At 46.0% G+C, this 13,384-nt stretch overlaps 1 protein-coding gene across 1 annotated transcript in view; it reads right to left on the reverse strand.

Annotated features, from left to right (window-relative positions):
* Positions 1–13,384, reverse strand: part of LOC120406477 (C-type lectin domain family 4 member F-like) — a 331,059-nt gene that overhangs the window by 10,883 nt on the left and 306,792 nt on the right. The gene's annotated exons all lie outside the window — the stretch shown is intronic.

Raw genomic sequence — 13,384 nt, forward strand, 5'->3', positions numbered from 1 at the left:
GGAGGGCATGGAGGGCAGAGACGGGTGGATGGGGGAAGGAGGTGAGAGGGAAGCGGATGACAGCGCTCTGTCGGCAGTGCCTGGCCAGAGGTGCTGGATCTAGGGGGGCTGCCGCACCCCCTGGCTGGAGGCGGTTTCCATCACATGCAGGGTTACAGTTCGGTTCAGTGGCTCTCAGCACCCCACTATTCACATTGTTCCAGCCCCCTGGGCCCAGCCTTTCATGGCCCCCTCTTGCGGGTGGGGCTCTGGCGAGAGCGTAAAGGCATCATCCCCGTGCGCGGCGCGTGCGATTGGCTGTCGGAGGTCGTGCAGCGGAGGGGCTGGGCCTGGGGCAGCCTGGGCCCTCTCCCCTCCTGGGACACCCCCAGCTCCGCCCCAGCCATGGCATCCTGCTCTGTGTCCTGGGCCCACTTGTGTTGTGGGGCCTCCAGCGTCATCCCGCTGAAGCACGGTGAGGGGCAGGCTGGGGGCAGTCTGGGGCCAGGCCTGTGTCCTGCTCCTTGCCTCCGGACCATGTCCCCTCCCCCCTGACCTTGGCGCCCTGGACAGTCACCCACATCGCCTGCCCCGAAGGCCGGCCCTATCCTGGGGCATCCACGACTGTCCAAATCTGCATCTTTTTCCTATGTGTGACCATCCACGGGTGGGAGTCCTGCTGTCCAAAGAGACAGACCCTGCTCACTGCTCCGGCGGTAACATGGGATGAGACGGGGGCACGTGTGGAATCAAAGGTTAGCGTGTTACACAAGCATCCTGGTGAGTACGAGCAGCACTGGCACAAGCAGCCAAGTGGGCACACGCCCAGCGATACACAAACGCTGGTGGCTGAACGCCGACATGACTTTGTAGCGTAGACACGGCCTCGGTCGCCATCTCTGGGGCTGTACAGGAGGTTTCCAGGAAGGACAAGCAGCCTTGCTGGCTTTTTCCTCTCCACTGATCACTCCCAGTTTGTCGAGTTTTGCTGGGAAACTTCCCCAGCCAGGCTGAGTTCGCCCTCCAGCTCCCTAGGTGAGACCAGTCCCCACATGCTCAGCTCTGCTCTGGCTGCGAGTCCAGGGCTGCTGCCTGCTGGGGGGTGTCTGGGCGCTGGGCTAGGAGACGACAGTTTGGAGTTTAGTGTAGTTGTGTAACCTGCACCTTGAGCCCTGCACCCCTTTGTGGGGAGGGGAAATCCTGGGACCGACGCAGCCTGACTCCTGCCGGAGGAGGATCCCGGCCAGCAGAGACCAGCCCCTCTGCAGTGACCGAGGGGTCCAGAGTCAGCTCTGACCCTGAGGATCATTCATGGAGTTTGTGAGGGCACCAGGGAATTTATTTTGGGGACCCCCTACTCCCTGAACTGTGTCCTCAAGCCAGGGAGTGACGGTTTGCGGATTTTATAACCTGCTGCTTATTAAACCTGTGGAAGGACTTACCACCTCCTCCGACTTGTGAGTCCATTGGGTTGTACTGAACCCAGCCAGCCACATGGCTAAACCACCGCAGAGAAGAGATCGTGGTCATAGGTCATCAAAGGCCCCAAAAAAGTACGGTACCGATGGGACACTGATCTTACATTTCATACATCAGGTCCCGTGACTGGGGAAAGTCACGGGTATTAGCAGTGTTTTACCCTGTTATGGTATGTTTGTCTCCTGTTTAATACAATTACTGTGTTGAATACATTGCATGTGTTTGTGTTGTTTCTTGGGAGTCTCCAACGATCTGGCAAGTAAGTGGGAGTTCCCCTGTGGTTAAAATTTTCTGCACAAGCTGCCCTGGTGACCCTGCCAGGAAGGAGCGAGGGGGGTGGAGGCACCGCCAAATAAATTCCTAGGGGAAAATAAAGAAGATTCACCCTGCTGACGGGGTGGCGGGATCCAGGAGAACCCAGATCTGTCCATCAACTCCTGTAAGCCAACTGGCATTAAAGAAGGTGACCAGGTGGAGTGGGGGCGCTACATGGGAATAACTGCTGGCCAGACGGGGCTTTGGACTGGTGTTTGCTGAGGAGATTCTGAGGTGCTGGGTGGGGACGGAGAGGCCGCCATTCTCCTCAGGCCCCGGAGAGTCCAGAGGGGGGACACATACATTTGGAACCCCCGCCCCCACAGAGACTGGGACATGATCAGTGTGAGGTCAGAGGGGAATGCTCGGAAGGTGTGGCCCAAACTCCACACGTGAGTGTTGTGTTGTTACCTTGCACTGAAATACATACAACAGCAACAGCACCGGGAGTCTCTGTAAGGAACCCCACAGATTTACTGCCGAACCGCGCTGCTGAGGGGACTGAAAAGTGTCCCGCGTACTGTCTGCGAGGGGCTGTGTGTGTGTTAAACGTTCGCTCACTAAGAAATTGTCTGCGACTCTCTGAGCTGACTGGCAGCTGTCGTTAACCCCTTCAGGCAGGGGCTGGTACCGTAGCTCTGAGCTTCAGTTCTGTGCAATACGTTTATTTTTTGAAGCCCTGAAAAGACAGAGCTCAGGCCTGCGCTTCAGCAGGGAGTTGTGCTGAGGGGCAGGGAAGGGGGGTGTCATAGTTACACATAATTCTGCCTCCACCCACGCCCAGCCCATTGCATCTCTGTGCCCTGCTGCAGCATCACCACTGGCCCAGCACGGCCTGACTCCTGGCAGCGGCTTCCCCCTCCCCTGACAGGTGGGTGCTATTGGGGCAGGCTGGCCCTTTTAGGGGATTTGGGCTCAGCCCCATCAGTGTGCAGTTAGCCCCCACCCCAGTGATGGTTTGGGATGCTGGCTGGATCAGACATCATGTGATGGTAGCCTGGGGTAGGGGCAGGGCTGCTTGTAAAGTGGAGCCTGCTGTATCACAGAAGGGAGACAAGGGGCTCAGAAAGACATAGGGGGCTGGTGGGAGAGGCCCAGAGCCTTGCAAGGGGCTGGTAGAGCTCCCTCACTCAGGGAGAGCTGGTGCCTAGTGCCCTGATAGACGGGGAAAGGGCAGAAAGAGACCTGTGGAGGATCCAGAGGGGATCCTGGGAGCACCTTCCCCCACACCAGCCAGAGGGAAAGGCCTGGCTGGAGCTACCTGAGTGAAGGCAAGGAGCCAACCCTTAAGGCCTGGTCATCACTGCAGAAGAGGGACATTAACTTAGAGAATCATAAAACCATCAAGTTAGAAAAGGCCGCAAGGGTCGTCTAGTCTAACCCCTGCCAAGCTGCCAGGTTTGCTGTGTCTAAACCATCCCAGATAGTCAGCGAGCCTTTGAAACCCTCCAGTGATGGAGCTTCCATAACCTCTCTAGGCATCTGTTCCATTGTCCTACTGTTCTTACAGTGAGGAAGTTTGTCCTGAGATTTAATCTCGATCTGCTGTGCTGTAGTTTGAACCCATCGCTCATCGTCCTGCCATCTGTGGCAAAAGAGAACAACTTTTCTCCATCTTTCTTATGTCAATCTTTCAAGTGTTTGAAGCCTGCTGTCATATCCCCCCTTAGTCTCCTCTTTTCCAAAACAAACATACCCAGTTCCTTCAGGCTTTGCTCAGACACCTTGCATTGCATTCCATCCCTCTGACCATCTGTGTCCACCTCTGGATACTCTCCAGTTTCTCTACATCCTCACTATACATTGGTGACCAGAATTGGACACAGTTCTCCAGCTGAGGCCTACGCAGCACTGGCTAGAGCGGTACTGTCACCTCCTGTGACTTGCATGCGAGGCCTCTGTTACTGCAACCTAAAACTGCATTTGCTTTTTCTGCAACAGCATCGCATTGCTGACTCATGTTGAGGTTGGGATCCACCACAACTCCCAGATCCTTCTCAGCTGTGCTGCTGCCAAACCAGCTTCCCCCCATTCTGTATTTTTGCATTTGGTTGTTCTTCCCTATGTGTAGCACATAACGTTTGTTTTGTTGAATTTCATGTTGTTGTCTATAGCCCAGTTCTCCAACTTAGCAAGATCCCTCTGAATTTTAGCTTTATCCTCCAAAGTGTTGCAACCCTTCCCTCCTAGCCTTGTGTCATCTGCAGACTCTATCCGTGTGCTCTCCATACCTACATTCAGTGTATGGGGAGATTTTGGCAAACCAGTGAAGTGCCTGAAACCAGTCTGGCTTAGTGCTAAAAGCAGGGCATAAAGTGGTTATGCAGCAGGCTTAGCTTGACCACGGAAGGAGAGGATGGGGGTTTGGGTGCCACAGAAAGGGCAGCTTGACCCCATGTCCTTCCTGATAAGAACTGTGTTGAAGTTGCTGATGCATGGAAGCCTCTTGCTGGGCCATTGGAATTGCTTGCTGAACAAGTATTCTTTAAGGGACATGTCATTGTGTTATAAATAAGGGGAAAACTTTGAGGTAGGGGGACTCTTCAGGACCGGTCTCTCCCTCGGGATGCATCTTGTGTTCCCCACCGGCAGACGGGCTGCCGCTGTGCCACTTGAGAGCCACACTCAGCCAGGAGAAGGGGAAGAAATTCTGGATCCTTTGTGTTTTTGTTGTTATTGGTTTTTTTTTTGTTTTTGGTAACAAAATAGCAGATAAGAGCTGTAGTAAAAGAAATAAGGAAAAAGACAGTGCCTCTCTGGAGCAACAGCAGGGGTGAGGTGCACACAAAAAAAGAGGCAACATTAGAAACACTGAGCCTTAAGGTGGCTCTGAGTAATCAGCTTGTACTTTGATGAAGGTCCATGAAAACTCTGTGAGCACAAAAGAAACAGTTACACCTTATGTAAAAGTTGATATGGCTAATATAATGTTATAGAAGTAAAACTATGAAAGGAAGGTGCATTTTTCCCCAGGACATGTGCATATTGTAGAAGGGGTAAAAGAAATGCAAACAAAACATGCTACTTAATTAAATTCCTATTAGAGCTCTAAAGGGAGCCACAATAGGTTGTGTTTTCTTTTTCAGCTGGCTGGGTGTTCTGGAAACAGGAGTTGAAAGTGAAAAGAAATCAAAACTCGGGTGGAAGTTGATTTTGTCCCTTTAACACATGGTCTCTGAGCTGCTGATTGCTTTGGAGGCAAAAACAAGCCAGAAAGCGTCTGTGTTAATGCAAATCACCTAACTGATAGAGGAAAGAGAGAACTGTCCATAAATGGCACCACAAAGGAGCTGCAGATAATGAATATGCCTGGTCAGCAAACAAACTACCTGAAACCAAAAGGCTCAAATTATAACCCTCCAGAGGAAGATGGAAAACGAAGTCAAACCTAAAAATATGAGAGGGACAGGTTAACCCCAAGTAGGAAAAAATATCCTTTTTCTGTGTGTATGCAGTGCTGAAATCTGAAGACCGGTACGAAAGGGGTCTGCTTATATGCATGACACCCCTACCTTTTAATTCACCAAAACCCCAAGGATATAATTACATTAAAAAGCCTATGCAAAGATTTCAAGAGAACATTGTACACACTGGCCTCAGAAACAAATTGTCTAAATAAAAGACATGGTATAACAAGATACTTTTAATAGACTTGATCTTAATATTGAACATTGGGATAAATTTAATGTTAATAAGTACGCCTGTAACAATGTATAGTGTGTATGATTTTTGGAAAAACCTTTAAGGTCATATGGTATTGATGCTTCTCAGCTATTACCTGTGAATACACTTAAAGCTTAGCACAGCAGAGAAACATTGCAAACTTGGTCTGCTGTATAAGAAGGCAAACCGAGGTTCACCACCTCATGAATGTAATGACTGAACAAGGACTCCTCGTTGTTTTTGCTGATACAGACTAACACGGCTACCACTCTGGAACCTGTCACCATGCAAGGCACTGAATTCAGCCGTATGAAGTGGAAATCCATCAACTTCATGAAAAAAATCATGCAGATACAGACACATCATCTTCCTTCCAAACGCAAAGAAATGGACATAATACCAAAGGACTGAAGGTAAAGAATCCATTACAATCAACACACCACACAGACTATGGTGAGAGATTGTGCCACACTCTCAAAGAAACTGCGGAACCACCTGATCAACATCCTATACAGCAAACCAGAGAGGATCAAGAATGAACTATTATCTCCTTAGACTGACCTCACCCTTGGTAAAGCAACCCCCATCCTGTCACGTATTTATACCTGCTCCTGTATTTTTCACTTCATGCATCTGAGGGAGTGGGCTCTAACCCACAAAAGCTTATGCCCAAATAAATGTATTAGTCTCTAAAGTGCCACAAGGGCTCCTCATTGTTTATGCTGATACAGACTAACATGGCTGCCTCTCTGAAACCGGTGGGATAAGAATTCCCCGTAAACCCTTAAAAGGTAGGAGCCACTGAAACCTGGCCTGCCTATAGAACAAAACCACAGGGACGTGTGGGGGTAATTCCTCTTTGTTGCCAGCAATCAGCAAGGATATTTGTAAAAGGAAGGGATATTTTAAGCAATAATCTGCCACCCCGAAAGGGGTAGCAATACGTACTTTTTGTCTTTCAGAAAATCAGGAAAAGCTGGTACCAGCTGAGGAGCAACCCAGAATACCATGGATCTATTGTTGCGACAAAGATTGTGTTTTGTGTTTTATGTTTTGTCTTGTGTTGTTTGTCTTGTTGCTACCATTGTTCTGTACTGTGTTACAATAAAAAAGAAAATACTGCATTAGGCAGAAAAGGCTTAACAACCATTTTAACTGTATTTCCAGAAACCAATGTTGCAGAAGGGTGGAGGTCAAGAAACATCAGCCTGTTAACAGGGAAACATCCTGAGGGGTGGTAAAGGCACATTTAAAGGCAAAATATGCATGAGATTCAGGGTTTATCTGTTGGGGGGAATAAAAGGATGGATATAAAAAAAATTTTTAAGGCACAAAGTGAAATTACCAAGGGGAAAAGGGTATGGAAAAACATTGGTTACTCAATGACTAAGACTTGCCAATTGTTACTTCTTAGTCAACTTGCAGCATGCAAGCCGAGCTGAATGCACCTGGGTGTTGTATGACACTGGATGTAAGGAAAGAAAAGCCATTGCCACACCTTCCCTGATTACTATAAGGGGCAGTACAGTAATGGCCCAGTGAAGGCAGAGCTGCCCTAACACTATCTCAGTGTGAACTACTGAAGGTTATTGGAGTTCCCTGGCATCCAAGGGGGGTGAGCAGCCTACAGAAAAGGCCCCCAAGAAATGCACTGAACTGCTTTGGGTGGAACTGGGTTAGAAGTTGGATTGCTGGATGCTACTAGGATAGAGGTATTGGCAAACAAACCAAGTTATGTTCATAAAGTAAATCATAATCTGTATGAGAATAAATGTTTCTGTCATATTGTAGCAATCAGGGGATGTGAGTTTGACTTTCATGTACCCGAATTTCGATATAGTCAGTTAAAAGTGTCTTATACTTTGTATTCTATTGTAACACCTGTACCTCTCGGAATGGATTTAACCGCCTTACAGACATTGCTTGTACACCCTGATTTACAGAACCAGCTGGATACTGCAAAACAGGAAGGGCGCAGAGTCATGGTCACCGTGCATCAGAATGCCCATGAAATTAAACAGGTATTTGCCAGAATTGGCCAAGACCTGTCACACCACTGGTGGGAAGTGTTATTGGGATGGTCCCCCACTGGCACATCCTGAATTTGGCCCTACACCCCATCATAGTAATCTTGGGGTCCCAGTTAGTAGTGATTTTTGTTACCAGCCAAATGACATGCTGGACATGGCGCAAAATCCAGCAGTTGCAAGTCCCCCGACAGATAAGTCAGTGGCTACTGCCACCGGCACTCGTACTCCCGGGAAAGGAGGTTAAAACGATCACTTGTCAGTGCTATGCTGGTGTGCTAAGTATGGGATGCCAACAAGAAGACAATTTGCTCAGTCTCAGTTAAGAGCCTTGAGCTTTCGTTGGATCTCAAGGCAGGTGCATCCAGAAAAGGTGTGGTGGCGACCATGTAAAGGCCCCCTTGGGTGAAAGGTGACCTTTAAAGAGGGGAACTGTAGGGGGAGATTTTGGCAAGCCAGTAAAGTGCCTGAAACCACTATGGCTTATTGCTAAAAGCAACCAAGTCAGCAGGCTGTAAAGTGGCCATGCAGCAGACTTAGCTTAACCAAGGCAGGAGGGGAAGGGGTTTTGGGTGCCACAGAAAGGGCACTTAACCCCATGTCCTTCCTGAGAAGAATTGTGTTGAAGTTGCTGATGCATGCATTTTAGAGGAGCAGGATGTGCCCTCAGGAACGTGTCTGACAGGGTCTCAAGGCTTCAAACTCTGGGAAAAAGCCACACCTGGTTAATCCATAATTAGAAGGAAGCCTCTTGCTAGACCATTGAAATTGCTTGCAGAACAAGTTTTCTTTAAGGGACATGTCATTGTATTATAAATAAGGGTGAAAAGTTTGAGGTAGTGGGACTCTTTGTGATGTCCTGTTGTGCCAGCCATCTAGCAGTCGGACAGTCACGTCTCCCCTGATTTATTTCCTGAAACCACCTCACACAGAGTAAATGTTACCAAGAGCTTTCAGTTGAAAGAACCCCGGGTAACACCAGGTCATTACTGAAGTTGTTAAACAACACTGGATCTAGAACTTGAGTTAACAATCTTGAGGTAAAATCCTAGTGAAGACAAGGCAGTGTGTAGTTTTCATATAAGTTGTTAGCAAGTCAAGTTAAAGCCTGTGGAGGTGCCTAATAACTAACGTGACAAATATGACCTACCTTGTCTCCATGAGGTTTTAGCTTGAGTTAAGGGCAAACCTTTCTTCCCATCCAGACGAGACCATCCAGAGCTCAGAAGCGCTGCAGGGGACTGCTTAGCATGGCGAGAAAGACTTTCAATTAAAATTAGAATCTTTTGGTTAAAACCAAATGACAAAATCTCCTGCCACACAGAGTACAAAGAGATCCCGAATGCACGTTCTCTTGATGTTAACACTAGGCTGGGGCGGAACTTGGTTTTAACAGGAACCCCCCCTTTCCTCCTCTGAAAATATTTCTCACATTGGCTGAGGATGGAAGCTATCTTAGAAAAACCTCCCGATGCAGTAGGGCTGGGTTCTGCCCTGCTAATCCACACTGGGTTATACCTTCCTCCACAAGCAGCCTCACTCATTTGAAGGGGACCAGCTGCAAATTAAAGGATTTCTCATATTGAGTAAAATTGGCAGAATCTCACCCTCTGGCTTGGTCTACACTACAGAATTAGACACTGCGGGTTTCAAAGTTAAAACTAAAGCCATGAGAGTGTTGAAGAATAGTCAAAATGTCAAAAGTTATCGATTCCAGGCTTTGGAATGCCAGAGTGAGAGGTTCTGAGAGCGGGGCTGCATCATGGCCCAATTCTCCTATACACTTAGCCAAATATTGCTGACCCACAGCATTAAGTACCCCCAAACTAGCTCCCATTTGCCTAATAAGATTGCTCCCAAATCTCGCTTCTTCCTCTTGATTACTGAAGAAGTTGGAGGCAACACTCCCTTTAGCCACACTCTCCCGCACAAAAACAGCAGAGAGATATAATGGGCACAAGGGGCGTACAGTGTGGCAATAGATAATTGAGTTGGCATGATTGTTTTACAGAGTATTGCAGATTTATCATTAGACTTCTAGTTATATCTCTCTTTACCACAAATGGTCCTACTTGCTTCCTGGAGGGTGATGTCATTACTTGCATCTTTCCCAACCCTAAGTTCGAAAGGAGCTTCAAATGTCCATTCTCCGTAATGGTTCAGGGAAAAATTCAATGTCAATGTATTAGAACATAACGTAGCAAACTGAATATTAACATCTTCTACTGGACAAAATTTATATTTAATTTACTCTTTCTTGGAAATATCATAGTTAAACTCATGGTAAGTACAATTCAAGTTCAGCACCATGACATCATGATTAGGCAATTTTACATGGATATTCCCAGATTTTATCAGAGCATCTTGATGATGCATTATGAGAGACAAAGATATTTCTCCAGGTGATACCACAGATGGGGATATGACATTTAATAAAGTGCATCTTGTGAGGTCCCTAGAAGAGTTAGAAAAAGACTTTGTGCCATACACATTCTGGGAGAGATGAGTGTATAGGGCGAAACCCCTGGGTTGAATTCTGCAGATGTTTGGTGACAGCTGGACAGCACAATCCCTTTGATTTACATGCAGATAACGTGGCCCATTCCTTTTCCTCATCTCTTATTTCTCTTCCAAATCGCATCCCTTTTCTTAGCCCTATGCCTCTGTTATTCTTGGTCTTGCTGTAGCTCTACATCCACGTCTCCAATCCCAATGCAAGGCATCAGAGCAAAGACTGAGGGAAATGGGCACGTTTGGTTAGGAAAAGAGGAGATTAAGGGGTGACCTGACAGCAGTCTTCAAACACTTGAAAGGCTCCCTCCCCATGCTGAACTCTGGAGTACAGATGTGGGGACACGCATGAAAGACCCCGTAAGTTTATATTTCACCAGCTTAGATTAAAAACTTCCCCAAGGCACAAATTCTTTTTCTTGTCCTTGGACGGTATTGCTGCCACGCCCAAGTGATTTAAACAAATATTCAGGGAGGGACCACGTGGAGCCCTATCCCCCGAAAAAATATCCCCCCAAGCCCCTTCAGCCCCTCTCCTGTGGGGCTTGAGAATAATATACCAACCAATCAGTTAACAAACTGAGCACAGGCCAACCCCTATGGAGTTTAGGACACTAAAAATTAATTAGGTTTTTAAAAGAAGAATTTTATTTTTAAAAAAAACAAAAGAATCACACCTGCAAAAATCAGGATGGAAGGAACTTTTTACAGGGTAATAAAAAGTTTTAAAAGACAGAAAATTCCCCTCTAGGCTCAAGTTCAAAGTTACAAGAAACAACAACAAAAAACAGGAATAAACCTCCCTCTTAATACTGGGAAAATTCACAAGCTAAAAGAAAAGATAATCTAACACATTTCCTTGCTATTACTTACAATTTCTGTAATTGTAGATGTATCATATCACGATCTTTTTAGGAGCTGGTTTACCTGCTTGGTCTCTCTCTTTGTCCCGAGAGGGAAGCAAACAAAAAGAGCACCAACTAAACCTTCCTCCCCCCACCCCCGATTTGAAAGTACCTTCTTTCCCCTTTGGTCCTTCTGTTCAGGTGCCAACTAGGTTAATTGAACTGGTTAATACCTTACAGGTAAGTGATCCAGTATCTCTGGACAGGAGGGATTTTTTTGTTACTGCACACATGAGGGTTGTTACCCTTCCCTTTATATTTATGATAGTTATCATAAAAAAAGATGGAGAAAAGTTGTTAGTAGTACGCGGCTCGATAGTATTCATTACCACGTATTTTTGGCAGGTCTCCATGCCCTTTTAGGGCTAATGTCCTGCCCTCCATTCCCATTTCCGTTGGTGTTGACGTTTGGCACCATCAGATTTTTTTAATGTTTGAATGGGGAATGTTGCATGCTTGTGCTTTGATACATTTGGTTGATTATTTAGTGAAAAAGGTTGGAAGAATAGAGTGAGAGAACAAAGAAAATAAAGATTTTTGTTTTTAAAGGGTTAGTTTGAAAGAATAGAAGCAAGTTATTAAAGAAAACAAAGATTTTTGGTGAGGTTGAGAAAGGAGAGATTATTTTAAAGGTCTAGTTTGGCATTTTATTAAAGAATAAAAAAATTTGAGATAAATTTAAAAGGTGTATTAAATACAAGGGTAGGTTAAAAAAAGAGCATTTAGAAAGAGTTATATAAAAGAGAAACGTATAAAGGTAGGTTAAAAGAGAGAACAGGGTAAGGAAAGGGAAAAGAAAGCCCCTTTGCAAAGGGCAAAGATAGACAGCACGTGGTTGAGTCAGAGAGAGAGAGATCTTACCCTTGTGGCTGTCCCTGGGGAAAGAGGCAGCTCCCAAGGCTCACGACCCCTCAGGATAGTTATCTCTGCCTCTGGAGCTCACCAATCAGATGCTGTTCTACAGTTGTGTCATAAAATACATTTTCCTGAACCAGTCCTATAGTCCCAAGATTTTTAAACACGAGCCATCTCCCTCCCCTCCCCTCACAACCCCTCCACCCTTAACTGTTTCTTAGCTAAAAAAGCAGACCCCAAGCATCTTTCCCACCATGTAGCACATTTACAAAGGTGTGTTAATAAGGTTAAAACCATAAGCCCTTACTAACTAACAGTTTTTAAAAGCTTTCCCCCTATGTTTTAGACTAACATTGGTCATTTTTTAGTGAGGCCAATTTGAAATATTATGCTTTTGCAGCAAAGCTGCTGTTGACAAAAACAGCCTCTGTGAGCCAGTGGATCAGAGATAAGAAGGCTGCTTCCTCCCCCGCTTTTTAACACATACAAGTGAAAGTTATATTAAGTTTTGTAAAAGAAAAAACACTTTAAAAGACAAGCCTATATCAAGACAGAGCCCTTTATTTAACATTTTTAAATGTGTGTTTCAATTAAAAAAATGAGCATGTAGCAACACCCTAGAGTGAAAACCACAGAACCTTAGTAAAGTTTATAGTCCCCTTATTCTGTAAATCAGTGGATCATAGAGAGGTTTATTTTCCTCCCCACTTTTTAACAAATCCATGTGAAAGTTATATTAAGTTTTCATTTTCTTAGGACTTTTAGATTGAAATTTTCTGTTGCCTTATCAGAATGTCTGTTTTTAAATGTTTGCAACCCGTGTGCTGAGACACAGGTACAAGCTCCTGTGTTTGGTTGGGTCCATAGATTTTATTACAATAATACATCCCAGGCTGGAGCTGTGGCGTTCTCTACATTTTAAAGCAGATCAGACTAGTAAGGCTGCCAGTGATCCACGCACGATAGTCTGCCTTAGCGATGCGCTAGGGTCGCCCCTTCGGTTGGCTTGGTTTTTTACACAGACGTCTTTCCTAGCCTTTTAAACACTGTTACAGTTGTAAGAAATGGTGAGATTGCAGTGAAAGACACTTTGTGAAAGTTATAACAAGTGTTTTACTCCATTTACTGATCGTAAAAGACAAAAGCCGTCGCTTTGTGACCGCATGAAGCCTATCTGAAGAACACCCCACCCCTTGACTTTCCCCCCTTTATCTGTCGGTTTGATGATTTCATCTAAAATGCCATTTGGGTTCTCGGCCTCTGTCACTTTCTCCACCAATTCTGCCCCTAGAGCTAAATGTTCCTGGGTTAAACAGAGGCACTGCAGTGCGTATCCCAGCGTGATGATGATATTTAACACACTCTCCAGACACGAACTACCGCTAATTTCTGTAATTTTACAGTTTACAGTCCTGGTGCCTCTGACCAGGGCATCTATGGGGCACCCAGGACAATCCTCATTTTGTTTCTCTCTCAGGCAGTGTTTGATGATTCCGTGCACAGCTGCTCACACCATTGCACGCATAACGGTTTTACGGTTATGAACTCGCACAGGCTTAATACCGAATTTCCCCCTCAGCTTTAGATAGGACAGGCCTATAGGATAAGCATCCCCCTCTGTTTCTGCATTCTGTTGAGCATCTGCTGTTG

The sequence above is a fragment of the Mauremys reevesii genome, linkage group 5 (genome assembly GCF_016161935.1).
Source record: "Mauremys reevesii isolate NIE-2019 linkage group 5, ASM1616193v1, whole genome shotgun sequence".
NCBI lineage: Eukaryota > Metazoa > Chordata > Testudines > Geoemydidae > Mauremys > Mauremys reevesii.